This window comes from Ochotona curzoniae, unplaced genomic scaffold (genome assembly GCF_017591425.1).
Source record: "Ochotona curzoniae isolate NIBS_2020 unplaced genomic scaffold, NIBS_Ocur_1.0 contig_517, whole genome shotgun sequence".
Taxonomy (NCBI): Eukaryota; Metazoa; Chordata; class Mammalia; order Lagomorpha; family Ochotonidae; genus Ochotona; species Ochotona curzoniae.
The window spans coordinates 179,765-200,178 of record NW_024466454.1 but is presented as its reverse complement, the minus strand read 5'-3'; the positions used below and the strand labels follow the sequence as shown (position 1 = coordinate 200,178).

The window sequence follows — 20,414 nt, the reverse complement described above, 5'->3', positions numbered from 1 at the left end:
AAAAAACCCACTTAATTATATTAGCAAACAAGGAAACTTATATTAAAACCAAACCAAGATACACATACTCCTACAGCATTGGAAAAAAATTAATAGCACACATTACCAAGTGATGAAGACAAGAAAGAATGGAAACATACACACTCCTGGGATAAATATAATTGGTAAAGTTATTTCAGAAAACAGAGGTCATAAAGGAAAGCTGAAGATTCTCATAACTCTACAACCTAGTGACTACACCGAGGATACACACACTACAGAAGCAGACTTTGTGCACCAAGTATGTGCTTAATGTCCATTACAGGCCAAACAAGAAATAATCCAAATCTTCATTGATCCAAACATGGTGTGTCTACCCCTAACATTTCCCAACACCAAATGTGTGGGTATTTTTCACTGTAGGAAGTTCAACACTACTGATTTGTAACATTAACCAGAAACAGTATCAGACTCCACAGGTTCAAGGCCTCAGATCAAGACTGCTCCCACCTCAGATGAGCATCATATCATTCCTGGCTTCCCTGGTTATCAATGCATACATCCTACTTGCAAATTGAGGATTCCACAAACTCTTCTTTGGTTAGGTAATTTACTGGAGCAGCTCACAGAACTCATGCTAAGTTTGCTGTTACTGGTTTATTGTAAATACTACAAGTCACGAACAAATGGAAGAGATGCATTAAGGCAAGGCACAGTACTGCACAGAGTTTGCAAACTCCACCCTCTGAAGCCCTTGATGTGGTAACCAACTCAGAAGCTCTCTAAACCCTAACATTTAACGGTTTTCATGCAGGCTCCATTACAGAACCATGACTGATTATATCACTGGCCACTGACAATTAACTCAACCTCCAGCAACCCTCCTGTCAACAAACCCCTAATCATTGCCTTTGTTTCTCAGGTAACCAGCGTCCATCCTGAAGCTACCTAAAAACATCCAGTCTCCAGACATATCTCAATATCATACCAAAAAATCACTTTTACACATTGGAACTGTGTGGCAGGAATCAGATACAAAAACGAAATACTGGAGTTGGTGTCATGATGTTGCAAACTAAGCCTCTTGCCAGCATACCATATGGGAACTGGCTCGAGTCTCAGCAGTTTCACTTCAAATCTAGCTTCTTGCTAGCATCCTGGGAAAGCAGCTGAGGAGAGGCTCAGCACTTGGGACCCTGCACCCATGTGGGAGACCCAGAAGAAGATTTGGCTCTAGACTTTGGACTGGCCCAGCTCTGGCTGTTGGGGTCATTTGGGAAGTCAATCAGCAGAAAATCCCACTTTGTCTCTACTTCTCTCTCTGCAACTCTTTCAAATAAAAATAAATAAATCTCAAAAAAAATTAGATAACTTAAAAATTACATCAACTTTACTCGATTATATTAAAAAAAAAAAACATGTATTTATCTTTATTGGAAAGGCAGATTTACAGAGAAGAGAGACAGAGAGAAAGATCTTCCATCCCCTGGTCCACTCTCCAAGAGGCCACAATGGCCAGAGCTGAGTTGATCCAAAACCAGGAGCTCGGGTCTCCCACACTGGTGCAGAGTCCAAGGTTTTGGGCCATCCTCTGTTTTCCCAGGCCTCAGGGAGCTGAAAGGGAAGTGGAGCCAGCTGGGATTAGAACCGTCACCCATATGGGATCCAGCATGTGCAAGGTGAGGATTTAGCCACTGAAACCAGTGGATTCTATTTTTAAGACAGATTTTCATTGACTTATTTGAAAAGCAGAGACACAGAAGGGAGCTGTTCCATCTGCTGGATTATTCCCCAAATGCCCTCAACAGCTGGGGCTGGGCCGGGTTGAAAACAGGAACCAGGAACTCAAGTCTCCCAAGTGAGTGGCAGATCCAGTAACCTGAACCATCATCTACAGTCTCTCCAGCTGTACATCAACAGGAAGTTGAAATAAGTGGGGGATGTGGGCATCACAAATGATTCCGTTGATTCCGTAACTGATGCACCCAATACCCACCCTTCAGTAAGTCTATAAAGCAGTGTAAATAAACAAAGTAGAGCTCTACACACAAAAAAACTGACTAAAATCTAAAATATGTTGAGCAAATCAGACAATACATTAAATATTTAATTCCTATTCATTTCAAAACATGGAAAAACGACAATATGCCTACAGGAGAGTAAATCTGTGAAGGAAAGGATTATCAATTTATCATTCTGGTTTTTTTTTTTTTAATTGGAAAGGCAGATTTACAAAGAAGGAAAGACAGAGAAAGATCATCCATTTCCTGGTTCACTCCTTAAGTGGCCACAATGGTGAGAGCTGAGCCAATTCAAACTCGGGAGCCAAAAGCTTCTTCTGGATCTTCCACATGGGTGCAGGGTCCCAAGGTTTTGGGCCAACCTCTACTGCTTTCCCCGGCCACAAGCAGGGAGCTGGATGGAAAGTGGAGCAGCTGGGATACAAACCTACACCCGTATATGGCCAGTTCTGTCAAGTCAAACCATAGAACTATCTGGACAGTGCATAATCTGGGAGTGGGAGAGGCCTGGGAGGGAAATAGTGGGCTCATCCCTCTTGGGTTACCACTTCCATGGGAGGGCATAAAACTAGCACAGCGGCTGGGGTGGAATGGGGTGTGGGATAGACTGGATTACTGCTACACATACTGGCAAACCAGGGTAGGGGGTGGGCCTGGTGGGGGTTATTGCGGGTCGCTCCAACTAGGCTGCAGCTCCCACTGGTTTATGCGAGGGCCACGTATGAGCTGGGCAGTACCAGGCTGGACTGCAACACCCACTGGTTCCAGTGGAAGTCGGGAGTGAAAACAGAACCAACCCAGTGATTGCAACCAGCAGCTGATTGGGCTGATGGACTGTGCCAGGCCTTGTACTTGCTAGCACATACCAGAATGTGGTCTGGGAACAAGTCAGACAAAGTTTCATTGGAGATCTCCCCAATCAAAATGCTGGACTCAGAACCCTAACCAGGAAAAGAGAGAAGACAGAACAAGTTAACCAGCCATCCCAGCTATATGTTGGCAGCGAAACACGGGGCAGAGACTCTATGATGGCCTTTAACTATCAGTGGAATCTTCAAGGACCTCATAGTGGTTGGAGTGGCAAGATTGGCAACGATTCATAACTGCTGAAATATCAAAACCATTTGAGCAAGAACCTCAGAGCATACCCTACACCCAGGACCTGGGGAGGGAGGGAAATTGGGTGGGCCTTCTCCCTTAATATCCTCCTTTAAACATGAAGGAAACAATTTGGGAAAAATAATACTCTTACCCATTTTCCTGTTGCCCTTGAACCTTTTTACTCTAATTAACTATGTAAAGATTGTCAAAACATAATTGAAAAAATATATATTATATAAAAAAAAAACCTACACCCATACGTGATCCCAGTGAGTACAAGGCAAGGACGTAAGCTACTAGGCTACAGCACTGGGCCATGCATTCTGTGTTTTTAAGAGGAAAGGAGAGTTGTGATCAAGGAGAAATACACTGGAGATTTCTGAGCTACCAGCCATGTGCTCCTTCCTAACCTGAGTTACATGAGCGTTTATTTGATAGCTAGTCATTAAATAACCATACATGCTTTATGTACTTTTCTGTATTATTTCACAAGAATCCACTCCCTACATATTTGAAATACCATATTTCCATAACTACATAATACACTGTAAGTGAAAAATAACTAAGAACAGCTGCTATATGGGCCTGTTTTTTACCATGTGTGGCAAATTATATGATTATAAGAAGTTCAGTCTTGAAGGTCATAAAAAATTTAGAGCTATACTGTGCTTTTTTCAGTTGCCAATGTATAGTCTAAACTAAGAACACTGTCCTTTTTCATGAAGACATAGGGAAAGAGTAAAATTGCAAAATAAACAGAACTTTACAAAATATAGTTTCCTAAATTCTCACCATATGTGAATCAAGAGACACTGCACATAACAGGAACAATCAATTTATACTAAAATATTTGTTGCATTTTAAAGTACAAGTAAACCATTTTTTAAAAAATAGTAAATATTCCAATCAGTGAGAAGTTGTTGCACACTCTCACCATTTTATGTGTATCTGGTAAACTTATTTTACTTCTTAATTCTATTTAGTTAGTTTGTCAAGAAGGCAGCAATGTTCGGTGGTGGCTCTATCAAATGGTAATGGATATGTACATAAAATCAGACAGGCTCTACCTTCAAAATACTTATGAAGCAAAGCATTTGATGTCTCCATCTTAGACCACCTCGCCATCATCTCTTGCAATGCCCTGGGTTACTGAAAGACTCTCACAACCTGTCTGTCTGCTGCATCTGCCATCCCTTCACCCTCCCGCTTCAAACTCTCCCCAAGCTGGAGCTGCAGCCATCTTGAAAAGCCCAGCTCATGTCATTCTTCTCAGAATTCTGGACAGCACCTTTCTCACAGCAAAGATAAAATCTTCACAACGGCCCACCCAGACTGTCTAATCTCTAAACCCCTATCACTCCTCTCCAATAACTCTCTCCCCTGCTCTTGTCATACTGGCCTTTTTGTACCTCAAATACTGAGGCTCCTAACTTGGGGCCTCTGCTCTTCTGTTTCCTCTGATGGAATAGTAGACCATATATTAATTACTTTGTTTCTTGTCTGTCTTTGCCTTCTATCCTGTAAATTCCATGAAGCTGGGACTTAGCTGTTTGGTTCATTGTTCTATCCTCAGTACTGTAGTCCTGGAAGAAGAAATCTTTCATTTAAGTATTTCTTAAATAAATAAATAAATCTTGTATAGATCAAATTTAGGAAGCAATTCTTCACTGTAGAGTTCCCTCAATATTACTAGATATTTCCTAGTACATAAAAATATCACATTCAAGTGTATTCTTCCCTTAGAGGCCCCTCCTGATTGCTGCAGCAGGAAGTTTCTAAAAAAAAGAACTCCTTGCTTTGTCCACTGTCCTGTCTCTATCCACAAAGAAATTCTTCTTGGACATGAGACAAGATGCAAATTGCCTTCACTGTCCCCCAATACTGTCATCCCAATCCTGGCTGCTCCACTTCTTTTTTTGTTTTTATTTTTGGTTTTTTCTTGTTTTTATTTGTTGCTCAACTTCTGAAACAGTTCTCTGCCAATGCACCTGGGAAAACAGTGGAAGACGGCCCTAGAGCTTACATGGGAGATCTGGATGAAGTTCCTGACTCCGGGCTTTGGCCTGGCCTCATAATCCCAACTATTTCTTTTATTCTCCCTCCTTGAAATTCTGCCTTTAAAGTAAATAAATAAGCATTTTTAAAAAGAACTTTACATTAAGGGCCTGGCATAATGGCTCTATTGGCTAAATCCTCCCATTGCAAGCACCAGGTTCCCATAGACACCAACTAACGTCCTAACTGTTCCACTTCCCATCCAGCTCCCTGCCTGTGGCCTGAACAAGCAGTAGAGGATGTCCCAAAGCCTAGGGACCTTGAATGCAGGGAGACCCAGAAAAGGCTCCCGATTTCAAACCAGCTCAGATCTGGCCACTGTAGCCATTTGGGGAGTGAATCAGCAGATAGAATATATTTTCCTGTCTCTCATTCTCATTCTATAAATCTGCCTTTCAAAATAAATAAATAAATCTTAAAATAAATAAGGACTTTACTTTAAAAACTGCATATGGATATGATAACAGCCATAGGCTTATATACTAAGTAACTTCAGAAACACACCAAGGGGGGTTAGTGTGTGTAGTAGATCAAGGTACTGGTTAGTGTCCTAGGAGCTATACTTTCAGTCCAGCTCCCTGTTTAGGGCCTGGGAAAGAAGCAGAGGATTGGGACCTGTACCTATATGGGAGACCATTAGTGTCTCTTGGCTCCTGGCTTCAGATCTGTTCAGCGTTCAGCTCTAGCTGTTTCAGCCCTCTGCTGGGGTAAACCAACAGATGGAAGATCTCTCTCTCTCTCTTTCTCTCGGTAAACATGCCTTTCAAATAAATAAATAAATCTTAAAACACACATACCAAGAGCCCCACAGCTAGACTAACTCCTATAAAACCACAGCCCCAATTATCTTTGAGAAGTCTCAGCCTCAATCTAGGTCCATTTTTAAGATTATTTCTTTTTCTATAGTAAACCTTTGCTGTAATTTAAAAAAATATACCTCATTCAAAATGAATGTTTTACTCTAGGAGATAATACAAATACATTTTTATCCACTCTTGTTAACTCATTTTATTTTAAAAATTAAAGGCATCTAGGGCCCGGCAGCGTGGCCTGGCGGCTAAGGTCCTCGCCTTGAACGCACCAAGATCCCATATGGGCGCCAGTTCTAATCCTGGCAGCTCCACTTCCCATCCAGCTCCCTGCTGGTGGCCTGGGAAGGCAGTCGAGAACGGCCCAAGGCCTTCAGACCCTGCACCCGTGTGGGATACCCGGGAGAAGTTCCTGGATCCTGGCTTCAGATTGGCGCAGCACTGGCCATTGCGCTCACTTGGGGAGTGAATCATCGGACGGAAAATCTTCCTTTCTGTCTTTCCTCCTCTCTGTATATCTGCCTTTCCAATAAAAATAAATAAATCTTAAAAAGAAACAAACAAAAAACAAAGTCATTTAAAAAAAATTAAAGGCATCTTAAATATGACAAATAAGTCACCAAACACAAATGTATTCTGAGATTTGTTCTTCTCAGAGCCACATGGTCCTTTATGGTCAGACCAAAACAACTATTATCATGAAATACTTTGAACACTTAGTTCATGTCAGTTTGGGGATCAGAGATACCGGCCTTGAGTTCAACAGAGCAATCTGGCTATAGATAAAACTTTCAGCATTACCTAACACAGCTGACAACCTTATGACCTTATGTAAACAAAGATCGTGGTGCTTCAAACAAGCCCTGGCAACCCATATGGGCATCGTCTTGGCTGCTCCACTTCCCATCCAGCTCCATACCAGTTGCCTGGGAAAGCAATAGACGATGGCCCAAATGTTTGAACCCCACACTCATGTGAGAGACCCAGAAGAGGCTGCTGGCTCCTGGCTTCAGATCTGCCCACCTCTGGCCATTGCAGTCATTCGGGGAGTGAACCAATGGATGGATGATCTTTCTCTCTGTCTCTCCTTCTCTCTGTAAATCTGCTGTTCCAATGAAAATGAATAAATATAAAAACAAACAAACAAAAATGTCTTGCTTTTACCCTTATTCTCTGGGAGGTTATTAAATCATATCTGATAGGTATGTCTTTTTTTCTAATTTGGCTAGCCAACCATCAGAAAAGTCAACAATGTGATTCAGGGTGCAGGCTTTGAGTTCTGAAGTCTCAGTACATATCCAATTTGTAGACTGAGTTTAACCATGTAAGCAACCCACCAATCAGTGCCTATGCAATTAAGTTCAAATAAAAAGATCTAAACATTTAACCTCAGCTGATCCTCTCTGATTGGTAATCCTGCAAACATTTCGTTACAAACTGATACCAAGAGAGTAATGCATCCAGACTCCACAGGGAGATAATACAAGAAGCTCCATGTTTGGAGCCCTCCTGGATAATGTTCTATGAGCTCCCCAGCCATGAGCGCATAACAGACTTAATGAGTTCTATGTGTCCTTTTCGCAAGTTGTCAAACCAAGGTGGTTTTGTGAATTCCTATTCCATTTTGTCACTGGTGTCACAAACGAAGTGAGGTCTAATAAGGTTTGATGGGCTATGCCCTCAAACTTTGAAGTCTAGCTAACTCTGAGCTTATCTCCACTAAAGAATTAAATTCAATTAATGGTCAAAGTTAATCAAACAGATTTAGCAAAATGTATGGAACTACCCATTTGGTTAAGCACATTTATAAAAGCTCTCAGACGTGGTAAGTGTTTGGGCCAGCAATAAAGACAACAGTTTGAAAACCCACGGCCCATATCAGTGTATCAAGGAAGGAGCCTTGGCTCTGTTCTTGATCCCAGCTTCCTGCTCATGTGCATCCTGGGAGGCAGCAGCAGGCAATGGGGCAAGCAGTTGGGTCCCTGCTATCTAAATGGGAGATCTGGATGGAGTTCTTGGCTCCCGGCTTTGAACTGGCCCTGGTCCTGGTTGTTGCAGGCATCTGATGGCAGACTGATATCTCTTTCCCCCACACCCTTCTCTGTGCCCTTTAAACAAATTAAAATTTTTTAAAAATCAAAACTTTTCTCTCCAAAAAAGAAAAATTCTCTATCACCAAGCAGACCTTTTATAATTAAACTTCATATACTTGGGGAGAAGGAAACATACTACCATATTTAGTTACTAGATAGAAGTATTAAGAAGCCAAAGGTTGATTTCAAACTCAGACATTCATATGATCTAATTTACAGTGTTCAAACATACTAGCACCCTTAACGACAGCCTAGTGGCTAAATTCTCACCTTCCATCCACCTGGATCGTTTTTTTAAAAAGTACCTCACAATATTGTAAGAAGTTGACTGATTTTTTAAAGAGACTTATTTATTTCAAAGGCAGTTACAAAAACAGGGAGAAACAGAGAGAAAATCTTCTCTCCACTGGTTCACTGCCCAAATGGCTGCAGCAGAGCTGGGCCGGTCTGAAGCCAGGAGTTTCTTCCAGTAACCCTGTATATGTAGCAGGACCCAAGCACTTGGGCCATCTTCCATTTGTTTTCCCAGGCACATTCGCAAGGGGCTGGATTTTAAAGAAGTGGAGCAGCCAGGGCTAGAACCAACACCAGATGGGATGGCAGCACTGCAAACAATGGCTTTACTCCCTTTACAGTGCTGGCATCTAATTGTCATTCGTTAACAAAAAGCAAGACCAGACAGAAGTCTAATGAGTAGTGCTTATTACTCCATCTCCATCCCTCAGAAGCAACATTCTTTTCCTACGAGGTTCACACACAGGGCATCCCATCAGAACAAGTTTTGATGTCTGCATATATGTACCACTGCATGTGTCTGGGAAGAGCACAGTCACAACGTCTGTATTGAAGTCAATGTGCTGACCAACCAAGCAGTTTTCAATCTAACTCAAAATCCTAACAGTAGTACCACTCTGTGAAGATAATTACTGAACTTTGGACTACTTTACTCTTCATTCATTTCACATGAGTCATTAAACATACTTTGACATTATCCCAGTTCCAACACGACAAATAACAGTGAAGCTTCTGTGTTAAGTGATATGCTATAGGCTTACATGTTCAATAGATGACGTCAGGGAAAAAATGAAGCTTAGTTGCAGTAATGATAAAAAAGAAAAACATGACTATTTCTGAAATCGGTCTTCAAATGCCATCAAGTTCTATGGTTAAAAAAACTGTTTAATCTTGTTCCTGTATTACATCAACACTGTATGAAATTGTTAGTTTTACAAAAGATTGATAGGTACAGGAGAAAACAAAATGAGCTCAAATACTGGATTTCCCTCTCATTAACTGCTATTTTAAATTTTCTCATCTGTAAAAGGTAGATATGTCACTGCATTTTCAAGGCTGAATAAAATTATACATATGGGGGCTGGCATGTTACCTCAATTGGCTAATCTTTCACCTCTAAGCACTGAGTTTCCATACGGGCGCTAGTTCATGTTCCAGCTACTCCACTTCCTATCCAGCTCCTCACTAGGCCTGAGAAGGCAGTGAGGGATGGTGCAAATCCTTAGGACTCTGCACCCATGTGGGAGACCAGGAAGAATTCTTGCTCCTGGCTCCTGGCTTCAGATTGGCTCAGCTCTGGTTGTCGTGGCCATTTGGAGGAGTGAACCAGTAGATGGGAAACCTTTGTCTCTCCTTCTCCCCATAAATCTGCCTTTCCAATAAAAATAAATATTTTTTTTAAAGTTTACATATGTGCTTAATGTATAATGGATAGTTTAAAACACACACTGAGTGTCACCTGCAATGACAACACTACCTTATTGCAGTGCCAAGTCCCAACTACTCATAGCCTAGCTTCCCACTAATGTGTGGGGAAGGTAGCAGAAAATGGTCCAAGTATTTGGTCCCCTGTCACCTATGGGGTAGAATGGAGTTCCAGGTTGCTGGATTTAATCTGGCGCAGACTTGTCTGTTGAAGTCATTGGGGAGGAATGAACCACAGATGGAAGGTATCTTTCCCCCCTCACCCCATCTTCCCCAGCAGCACCACTTTAGCTTTCAAATAAGTAAATACATCTTTTTTTAAAAAAAAGATTTATTTATTTTTATTGGAAAGGCAGATATACAGAGAGAAGGAGAGACAGAAAGGAAGATCTTCCATCTGGTGATTCTCTCCCCAAGTGAGCGCAATGGCCAGTGCTGCGCCAGTCTGAAGCCAGGAGCCAGGAACTTCTTTCCAGGTATCCCACACAGTTGCAGGGTCCCAAGGCCTTGGGCCATCCTCGACTGCCTTCCCAGGCCACCAGCAGGGAGCTGGATGGGAAGTGGAGCTGCCGGGATTAGAACTGGCGCCCATAATGGGATCCTGGCCCGTTCAAGGTGAGGACGTTAGCCACTAGGCCACGCTGCCGGGCCCAGCAAATACATCTGGTAAAACAATTTGCATATGTGCAGGCAATCAGCCTAGTGGTTAAGATGCCCACGTCCCACATTGGGGTATCTGAATTTGACACTGGGCTCCTGACTGCAGCTTCCTGCTAGTGTCCACCTGGGAGGCAGAGGTGACAGCACAATTGGGTCCCTGTAACCCATGTGGGAGGTCTAGACTTATCATGTCTCCCAGCAATTAGTCCTGGTTCCAAGGGTTACCTGTAGAGTGAACAAGTAGATGGGAGCTCTGTTCCTTTTCTCTCCCTCTCTGCTCCTTGAATAAAAATTCAAAAATCAATTTTGGTTTAAAATTTAAAAATTAAAAAAAGCTTAGTGCAACAAATGTTTAAAAAAATCAATAAATCAGTCATTAGGAAAACACAAATCAAAACTACAATACCCCTTCAAATCTACTCTAAAAGCTTTAACAGAAAAAGGGGGAAGTAGGGAAGGGGAAGAGGAAAAAAAGAAAAACAAAAGAAGAAAAGAGGGTGAGAGAAAAAGAGGGAGAGAGGGGGAGAAATAAGATATAGAAAACAAACCCTCACACTTTGCTGGCAGGAGAATATAAAATGGGCTAGCCACTTTGAAAAGCACTGTGGTGTTGCCTCAAAATAATTAAAAGCAGAATTACTCTATGACTCAGATATTCCACTCCTAGATATAAACGCAAGAGAACTAAAAACAGGGACACAGATATTTAAATACTAATATTTATAGCAAAATTACTTCCAATAGCCAAATGGTAGACATGCCCATCAACAAAAGAATACAAAATTAGGTAACATAGAACATTTTCCAGTCACAAAAGTTATGACAGGTGTTACAGCATGGAAACACCGTGAAAACATGTTAAATGAAACATGTCAGATATAAAAGAACAAATATTGTGTAATTCCACTTACATATAAATATCAAGAATATACGAATTAAAAGAAAGCAGAAAAAAGGAGGGAAGAGGGAACTGACACTCACTCGTTCACGGTATAGAGTTTCTGTATGGAGTCAAGGAAATGTTGGAAACACACAGTGGTTACAGGTTCACAACTGCTTCATGGAATTGTACACTTAAAAGTCCTACATTGGGGCCCGGTGCAATAGCATACTGGTTAAGGTCCTCGCCTTGAACATGCTTGTATCTCATATGGGCGCCAGTTCGAATCCCGGCAGCTCCACTTCCCATCCAGCTCCCTGCTTGTGGCCTGGGAAAACAGTTGAGGATGGCCCAAAGCTTTGAGACCATGCACCCGCGTGGGAGACCTGGAAAGAAGTTCCTGGTTCCTGGTTTCTGATTGGTGCAGCACCGGCCGTTGCAGTCACTTGGGGAGTGAGTCATCGGACAGAAGATCTTCCTCTCTGTCTCTCCTCCTCTCTGTATATCTGCCTTTCCAATAAAAATAAATAAATCTTTAAAAAAAATAATAAGTGATACAATGACAGATTGTGATACATATAATCTACCACTGTAAAAGTAGTATAAATTCATCATTCTTACAGGAACCTTTCAGTTTCCAACTTTCATACTTAATTTTGACAATCAGCAAAGAAATCTAATTACATAAATAACAGGAATAATCAGATCTAGGGTCACAACAATTTTCTGTACTTGCTTCACAGATTTTCTTTAAATTTTCTAGGAAATAATTTACTGGGGTACAATGGGTTAAGCCAGAGCTCCTCAGCTTCCCACCCAGCTTCCTGTTTATGAATTTCGGTGAAGCAGCAGAAAATGGCCCAGGCAACTGGACCTTTGCCACCCACATAAGAAACCTGCATGGATTTCCTGGCTCCTGGCTTTCCCTTAGCCTCACCCAGGCAGATGTGGGCATTTTGGGGGATAGAGGGGACAAGAGACAGGGGCACAGCACTGCGGCATAGTAGGTAAAATTGCCATCTGAGATACCAGCAGGTAACATAGGCACTGGTATGTCTGGCTGCTCCACTTCCAATGTTGCCCCTTGCTAACTGCCTGAGAAGGCAGCAGAGGGTCCAGGTGTCTGGGCCTCTGCCATTCATGCGGGAGACTTGAATGAAGCTCTTGACTTTCAGCTTCACCTGGTATAGTACTGATCATTGTAGGTATCTAGGGAGTAAATCAGCAGATGGAAGATCCCTCTCACTGTCTCTCTCTTTCAATATAAATAAATATTTTTTCAAATAAAACAAAACAGAGCCCGGTACTGTGGCCTAGTGGCTAAAGTCCTTGCCTTGAACGCGCCAGGATCCCATATGGGTGACGGTTCTAATACCAGCAGCTCCATTTCCCATCCAGCTCCCTGCTTGTGGCCTGAGAAAGCAGTCGAGGACAGCCCAAAGCCTTGGGATCCTACACCCGCATAGTACACCTGGAAGAGGATCTGGGCTCCTGGTTTCTGATTGGTGCAGCACCGGCTGTTGTTGCTTTGGGGAGTAAATCATCGCTCAGCAGATCTTCCCCTCTGTCTCTCCTCCTCTCTGTATATCTGACTTTACAATAAAAATAAATAAACCCTTAAAATAATAAAAATAAATAAAACAATTTTACGGCCCCAGCAGCATGGCCTAGTGGCTAAAATCCTCACCTTGAACACGCCAGGATCCCATATGAGTGCCAGTTCTAATCCCAGCAGCTCCACTTCCCATCCAGCTCCCTGCTTATGACCTGGGAAAGCAGTCAAGGACGGATCAATGCTTGGAGACCCTGCACCTGCATGGGAGACCCAGAAGAGGTTCCTGGATCCTGGCTTCAGACTGGCGCAGCACTGGCCACTGCACTCACTTTTGTGCTCACAATTCTAGAAAGAATCATCTTACTGAATTTCATGAATATATTAAGAAGTCAGATTGAAGCAGTAACGTGCTGGATGGTCCAATTCATACAGCATTCTGGGAAAGGGTAAGTAAAATAACTAATCAGTTGTTGCCAGGACTGTAGGGCAGGCAGAAAGGACTGACTACTGCGGGACAGAAACAAATTTCTGAGTGATGGAAATATCCTAAATCTTAATTGTACTTGTGGCAGTTACACAACTGTCTTAGTTTTTCAAAGTTTACAAACCATATCATGTACCTAACACAGATCAAATTTACTAATCTTAAGTATGACTTTAAAAATGAAAATTGAACAACTGCAATGTCATGTCATGCTTTATAATAGATGCAGAATTCTAGTCTGGTAAATGGCAGAATCAGTCAGGTGAAATTAGGGTATTTCACATTTCCTTGTAACAAACAACACCTTTTTTCAACGCAGCACTGGAGGTGAAAAAAGTTTGATACACTAAACCACACCATATATATTACTTGATGAATACATATGATTTGTCTCCCAACCTCACAGATGTTGTAAAAATTTTCAGTTATGCATTTGAAAGGCAAAACAGACAAAAACCAACTGGTTCACTTTTCAAATGCCTGCAATAGGTGGGACTGACCAGGCCAAAGCTAAGAGCCAGAAACTCATTCTAGGTTTTTAACATTTGTGGACATTCAACCACTTGAGCCATAACTTACTATCTTCCATGGTACAATTAGTAAGAAGTTAGAATCGGGAACAGAGCCCAGAACAGAGCCAGGCATTCTATTATGGGATCCAGCCATCCCAAGAAGCATCTTAACCATTATACCAAAAAAATCCACCCTTCATCAGGACTTCAAATACCAAGTCCTATGTTAATGGTACTCAGAGGGCAGAAACTTAACCTAATTATGATGTTTAGGATGTGGGCCCAGTGGGAAGTCCCAAGTAACTGGTTCCATGCCTTCACAGGGTAGCCCTGGATGGACGGCTGATTATAAAAGGTGAACTGAGCTTGTCTATTTCCTGGCTCACCATGCGATGGTCCCTTCATACAAGCTTCAGTGCAGCCACCTCGTGAGCCTCACCAGAATAAATTTCTTTGTGCCATAAGGATTTTCTCACATTTTGTTATAGTGATGAAAAACTATCATAAATACATATAAACTATCTGAAAGAAGCATTTTCCTGTTCCCTAATTAGATTGACATTTTCAAAAGTAAGTATATAATATGTTATTTTCCCACCTTGCCAGAAAAAGAAATTTGCATTGATTTCTCTCTGCAGTTTCTTCACATTCATTTCCTAGGACAGAAAAGACACCTTTCAACCCTTGGTTCACTCCCCAAATGGCCAAAACTGCCTGTCCAGCTGAAGCCAGGAGCTGGGAACTCTGTCCAGATTACACAAGTGGATATCAGGAGCCCAAGTACTTGGACCATCTTCCATTGCTTCCCCAGGAGCATTAACAAAGAGCTGGATCAGAAGTAAAGCAGCCAGGAATCCAATCAGCAGTGCCAGCATAGCAAGCTCAGCAGACACCTGTCCCAGGGATGTCAGTATCTTCATCAGCATATCGACTGTTAGGCCAAATAACCACCCTTTGTTTGTCTTTACTTTTCCTGCTCTTTCAACAATAGATCTTTATATAATATTTGTTTTCTTCTGCTTCCACTGGTAGTTTCTTAAACTATTTTTTCTCTTTTTACAGAGAAGTACCTTTTTTTGAAAAATGGCATGTTTCCATTAGGATTCCCCAGTTTTGTTTTTGTCTTTTAAATTTACTTATTTTTATTTCAAAGGAAGCTTTTTACACTTTGAGAAAAGGGAAATAGAAGTTTTCCATTTGCTGGTTCACTCTCTAAATGGCTGCAGTGGCCAGAGCTAAGCTGACTCGAAGCCAGGAGCCAGAAGTTTCTTTTGGGTGTCCCACACGGTATAGGGTCCCAAGGACCTGTGCCATCCTCGGCTGCTTTACCAGGCCATAAACAGAGAGCCGGGTCAGAAGCAGAACAGCCAGAGCATAAACCAGCACCCATATGGGATGCCAATGCCACAGGACAGCAGATTAGCCCACTGTGCCACAGCACCAGCACAAAATTTTTAAATCTACTAAAACTGCCTACTCCTTTCTCTTCCCACAAATTCCTTTTCAACTCCTTACCTATTTCATAACAGGCGCTAGTATTATATTGCTGCTCATTCAGTCATGAACATCTGTTTCAGCTCTCTTGATCTAACATATCTACTGCAATAAAGAATTCGTGGCCTAAGATTTCCTGATTCATGCACTGCACATACAGAAGTTCTGACCACTGACCTATAAACTCTATTGCAGTTGTTGTCTATTCTCATCTTTTACTTCACCTTTAGTTTATCCCCATCATTTCATATGAGCTTTGTAAATTCTTCCTTAAACCTATACTTTATTTTCCCTTATCAAGTTTTCCAAGTCTTTCCTTCCTATGCAACAAAATAACATTGCCCTGAACATTTTATCATCATCTTCCTACTACTGAACTTAACATCTGAACTTAAGAAAAAAAAAAAAAAAAGATGTGTTTATTTGAAAGATAAATGCTTCCATCCACTGCTTCACCCACCCAAATGGTCACAATAAATTCATCTAGGTATCCCATGCTGCTGGCAGGAATTCAAGTACTTGAACCATCATGGAATCCTTCCAAATCCTTCATTCAAAACATCTTTTCTAGATAACTCTTACCTATTTTTAATGCAACTATTTAGTGTTTTTCTTTAAGCCAGTTCAAGTGAGTAAAAATCAGTATATTATTATTAATATTTGCAATCTAATTCTTGCATTGTAAGACTAATAGTAAGCCTAATATTTAACAGTAAAAATATCAATTACACACTATCTCAAAATTAAGAAAACAGGGCCCATGGGGCCTGGCATAGTGGCCTAGCGGCTAAAGTCCGCACCTTGAATGCGCCAGGATCCCATATAGGGGCCAGTTCAAATCCTAGCAGCCCCACTTCCCATCCAGCTCCCTGCCTGTGGCCTGGGAAAGCAGTTGAAGACGGCCCAAGGCCTTGGGACCCTGCATTCACGTGAGAGACCTGGAAAAGCTCCTGGCTCCGGGTTTCAGATCAGTGTAGCTCCAGCCGTTGCAGTCACTTGGGGAGTGAATCATCGGACAAAGATCTTCTTCTCTGTCTCTCCTCTTAATATCGGCCTGACTTTGCAATGAAAATAAATAAATCCAATAAAAAAACCAAACCACCACCACCAAAAAACCAAGACCTGTCACAGTAGCCTAGTGGTTAAATCCTAACCTTGCATTGGCTAGGATCCCATATGGGTGCCAGTTCCTATCCTGGCTGTTTCACTTCCTATTCAGCTCCCTGCTTGCAGCCTGGGAAAACAGTCAGGGACGGCCCAAAGCCTTGGGACCCTGCACTCATGTGGAAAACCCAGAAGAAGTTCCTGACTTCGGGCAGTTATTGCAGTAGTGAGTGAACCAGTAGACAGAAGATTCTTTTATCTGTCTCTGCTTCTCTCTGTAATTCTAACTTCCATTAAAAAAAAAAATCTTAAAAAACAAATGCTGCTATGTCAACAAGCACCTTCTTCTAATCCTTTACAAGAATGTTTCAAAATCATATTTGCTTTTGCAATCAAGTATCTGCATTTAAAATTTTGTGAAAACCAAAAGAGATGGTTTGCAATCCTTTTAACTGCCTAAAGTGTGCATTCTTTTGAGTCCATTAGTCTAGGATCAGCAGATTATAGTGGAAAATGATTTAAAAATCATTTAAATCATTAAAATGCATAAAACAAAGCAAAAGTGTGGCTTAACAGATTCTTTTAGCCCTAAATATCCTAAAAGATACTCATTAATATTTCGAAGTATGTTCACAATGCCCACAAGAAATATAATATATGAACATAATCAAAAACTATACCAGTAACATATTTCTCATAAAAGTTGCTTTTCCTTTTCAAGAAGAAACCAAAAAATAGAATGGCAGAATTCTCATACTCTAAATTTACATTGCACACTATGATAGGTACTAGCTACATATAGCTAATGTGACGATGCCGAGTTGAGATGTATCCTAAGCATTTAAAATACATGTTCAATTTTGAAGATCCAGGGGGCAGGAATTTGCAAAGTCCCTTACATATGTGATTCCCATTAGGTTTACCTAATGGGTCAACTGGACAGCAGAGCATTAGATATGGTTAAATCTTAAATAACAAAATGGATAACAGAAGCAATAAGCAGTTTGCTAGATTCTCTCACTACTCAGTGTTAGAGCAAAACCTAGAATCTGATCACTTTTCCCCACTCCACCCCCACTAATGGAAGAAAAGTGACTTGTTCAGCCTTAATCTCAGTATCGTGATGCTCCTCATCACGCCTGCTGCCTCTCCAGCCTGCACCATTTCAGCGTTCTGGATCCACTACAGCCTTTGTAAGCATGCTCATATAATGCGTATGTTTGTCTTCCCAGACCACTTAGAGAATTGCCAGAGGACAAGCACTGCCTTACTCCTTTTCTATCCCTGCAAATCCTGTTGTGCCAAGTACTGTCAAGTACTCACACATTTTTCAGAGGGTCGATTTTTAGCTTTACTTTGGTAAAACTCTCAATTCAAATCACCCACTATGTGCCTACACAGCACTAAGACACTTTCATTTAAAAGCATTAAATTCTTTTTGGATTATGCAAAAGTAATAAAATAGATTATTTATATATTATCCAAGAAAAGTCACAAAAGATTGTTTAATGTATCTTACAGTACTGCTGCTCTGAAAGGTTGGCTGATGCTCTGACACGGAGTCTGAGCTCCTGGGAAAAAGGACACTCCGTAGGAGTAAGCTCACTTATGGAATGTGTTTATTTACAAAGTGTATGACATTCTGCTACATGGAAGCTTTCTGAACATGGGAATCGATGCAATCTTCAATTAATCCAAAATCTTAGAATGCCACTGTGAGTTGCAGTTAACTACAGAAAATGACAGTAGTTTCTGCAACTCCAAAATGCAAACATTTATTCCATTAAATATAAAAAAACTGTGAAACTTGTGTATGAATCAAATACACGCAAAGAAAACTTCAAGCAACACACATACAAAACGCAAATACCAACAGATTTTCCTAAGCAAAATCTATTAGTCAAGTCATGTCATCTGTTCCAATACAAAATTCACTTTTGAACTAAATCTGGGGTAACAAATAATAAAATCTCTTCTTTCATGCAACTGTAACGTTTTTCAGTAGTCAGGCACTGTTTTAATATTAAACAAGCCGATTTTCTCCAAGTCTGTTTACCACAACTAAGGCATTTCCGTCTAATGTGCTGCCCCAGCGAGGAGCCCAGCGGTGCCGGGCAGCGAAGGCAGCCTCCTGTGCAGACTGAATCACCAGCCAAGGCGGCAAAGGTGCAAAGTCTGTCCTGGACGGCTTCCCTGGGATCCTCGTCTCCAGCACTTCTCCAAGACTAGCCTTCTGGCTCTGGCCTCTCTCCTACCCTGTGGCCTTTGATGCTCCAACCAGTTAAACACTTTTTTCCCCAGCAGAGCTTTTCTGCCAGACGCCCCCACTCCCCTGGAAAAATATTAGAATATCCCTTTACTGTGTAACCTTTTTCAAAGCGAAGTCTCCTTTCTTTCACTCTACAAACACCTACCGTTCAAATGCAAAACATAATCTCAACTTCTCCCAGGCCATTATGGGGGGGGGGGGGGGGAAAAAAAAGAAAAATCTCTGGCTCTCTGCCACCTTTTATCTCCAGACTTCCCTCCTCGCTTCGTTTCTCCTGCTTCATTTCCCTCCTCCGTTCCTATTTCCACACCACCACCCACAGCCCCCCTTTCGAAAAAATTCCAGAGCTGGAAAACCTCGTTTCTAAAGCCAAACAATTTAGCGAAGAAAATAAGTATCTGGGGTTTTTTTTCTGTCCTTCAATTACTTATTGTTCTTCCAAAACCCAGAAGAATTAAACAAATGTTTTTTATCTCACCATCCCCCAGAAATATGATGCATTAAATTCACCCTGAAATACTACTATTTTACCAAAGCAAGTGGATTCGCGGCAAAAACAGGGGGTGGGGTGGAGGAAGGAAACGGGAAGGGAGGTGGGAGGTCCAGGGAGAAGAATGTGGATCCCGAGTCCCCAAAGCCGGACACCGGACGGGAGGTGACGACAAGGAGCCATCCCTGAGCAGTACAACAACTACACACCGGGAATGCGACAGGTCCCAGCGCCTGAACCCCCGTCCCGAGGGGACGAAGGAGTGGTCTCCTCTCCCCTTTGGGGGCACGACCAACCTCATCAAGTCCCACCACCTACAAGCAGGGGCCTGGTGGGCTCGCGGGCCCCTCCGTACCTCCCACGGGGCAGCTGCCAACGGCCCGAGCGGCAGCAAGACCCGGAGGGAGGCGAGTCGGGCTGGGCAGCGCCTGGAACGGGACGGAGGGTCAACGGCGAGCACCCAGGGGGACTGGGAACCACGACCAGGGACCCTGCCGTCCTGAGACCTCTCTCCACCCTCGCCGTGTCCAGGGTACCGGGCGCAGGCGCACAGACAGCTCCTCACCTCACGCTGCCCGAGCCTGCACCTCCACCACAGCCGGAGTAGCCGCCGCCACTGCCCGAGCCATCTTCCCTCCTCAGCTGGCTCAGTCGCCGCCGAGAGCTTCGACCGACTCCGCGGCCAGCCAAGCAGCGTACGTCACTTCCGGGCGCAAGCACCGCCTTCCGCGCCAGGCTTCAGGAGGATTGGCTCGAGAGGACGGCCTACCTGAGGTGGTGGGCGGAGCCTGGGAGCGCGCCGGAGGCCGGAGCTGTTGCCTACGAGGCCGGAGTCCCGCGACGTTCCCGGGGCGTCCTTCCCCGCAGCCCCGAGCCGGGTGAGGAGGCCCCGAGGCAGCCCCGCCGGCCAGCTTCCCGCCTCCATCCGGGCTGCAGCTCCCAGTTTTGTGGTCTTGGCTCCAGGCTGTGCAGAGATAGTCTGTGATTGGAAGACTGAAAAGAAAAGGCAAGACTTAAAATTGTTTCCCTCCAACCTGCATTTACCGATTCCACACGGTGGACCTAGTGCTGTCGGGAGTGTAATTAGCCCATCACGTGGGCCACGCAAAGTGCTTGGTAGTATGTACTGCGCTTTCACGTCAGTCTCGCTTAATCCTCCAAACAGCCAGGTAAGGAAAATAGCCCAACA

General features: G+C 42.8%; 1 protein-coding gene across 2 annotated transcripts in view; it reads right to left on the bottom strand.

The window, feature by feature from the left end:
* PIK3C2A (phosphatidylinositol-4-phosphate 3-kinase catalytic subunit type 2 alpha) overlaps nt 1-19,886 on the bottom strand; it is a 101,554-nt gene extending 81,668 nt beyond the window's left edge. For both annotated transcript variants that reach the window (XM_040989038.1, XM_040989039.1), the window contains exon 1: nt 19,791-19,886. The gene's annotated coding sequence lies outside the window, so the exon portion shown is untranslated. The remainder of the gene's footprint in view (nt 1-19,790) is intronic.
* Nucleotides 19,887-20,414: the final 528 nt, after the last annotated feature.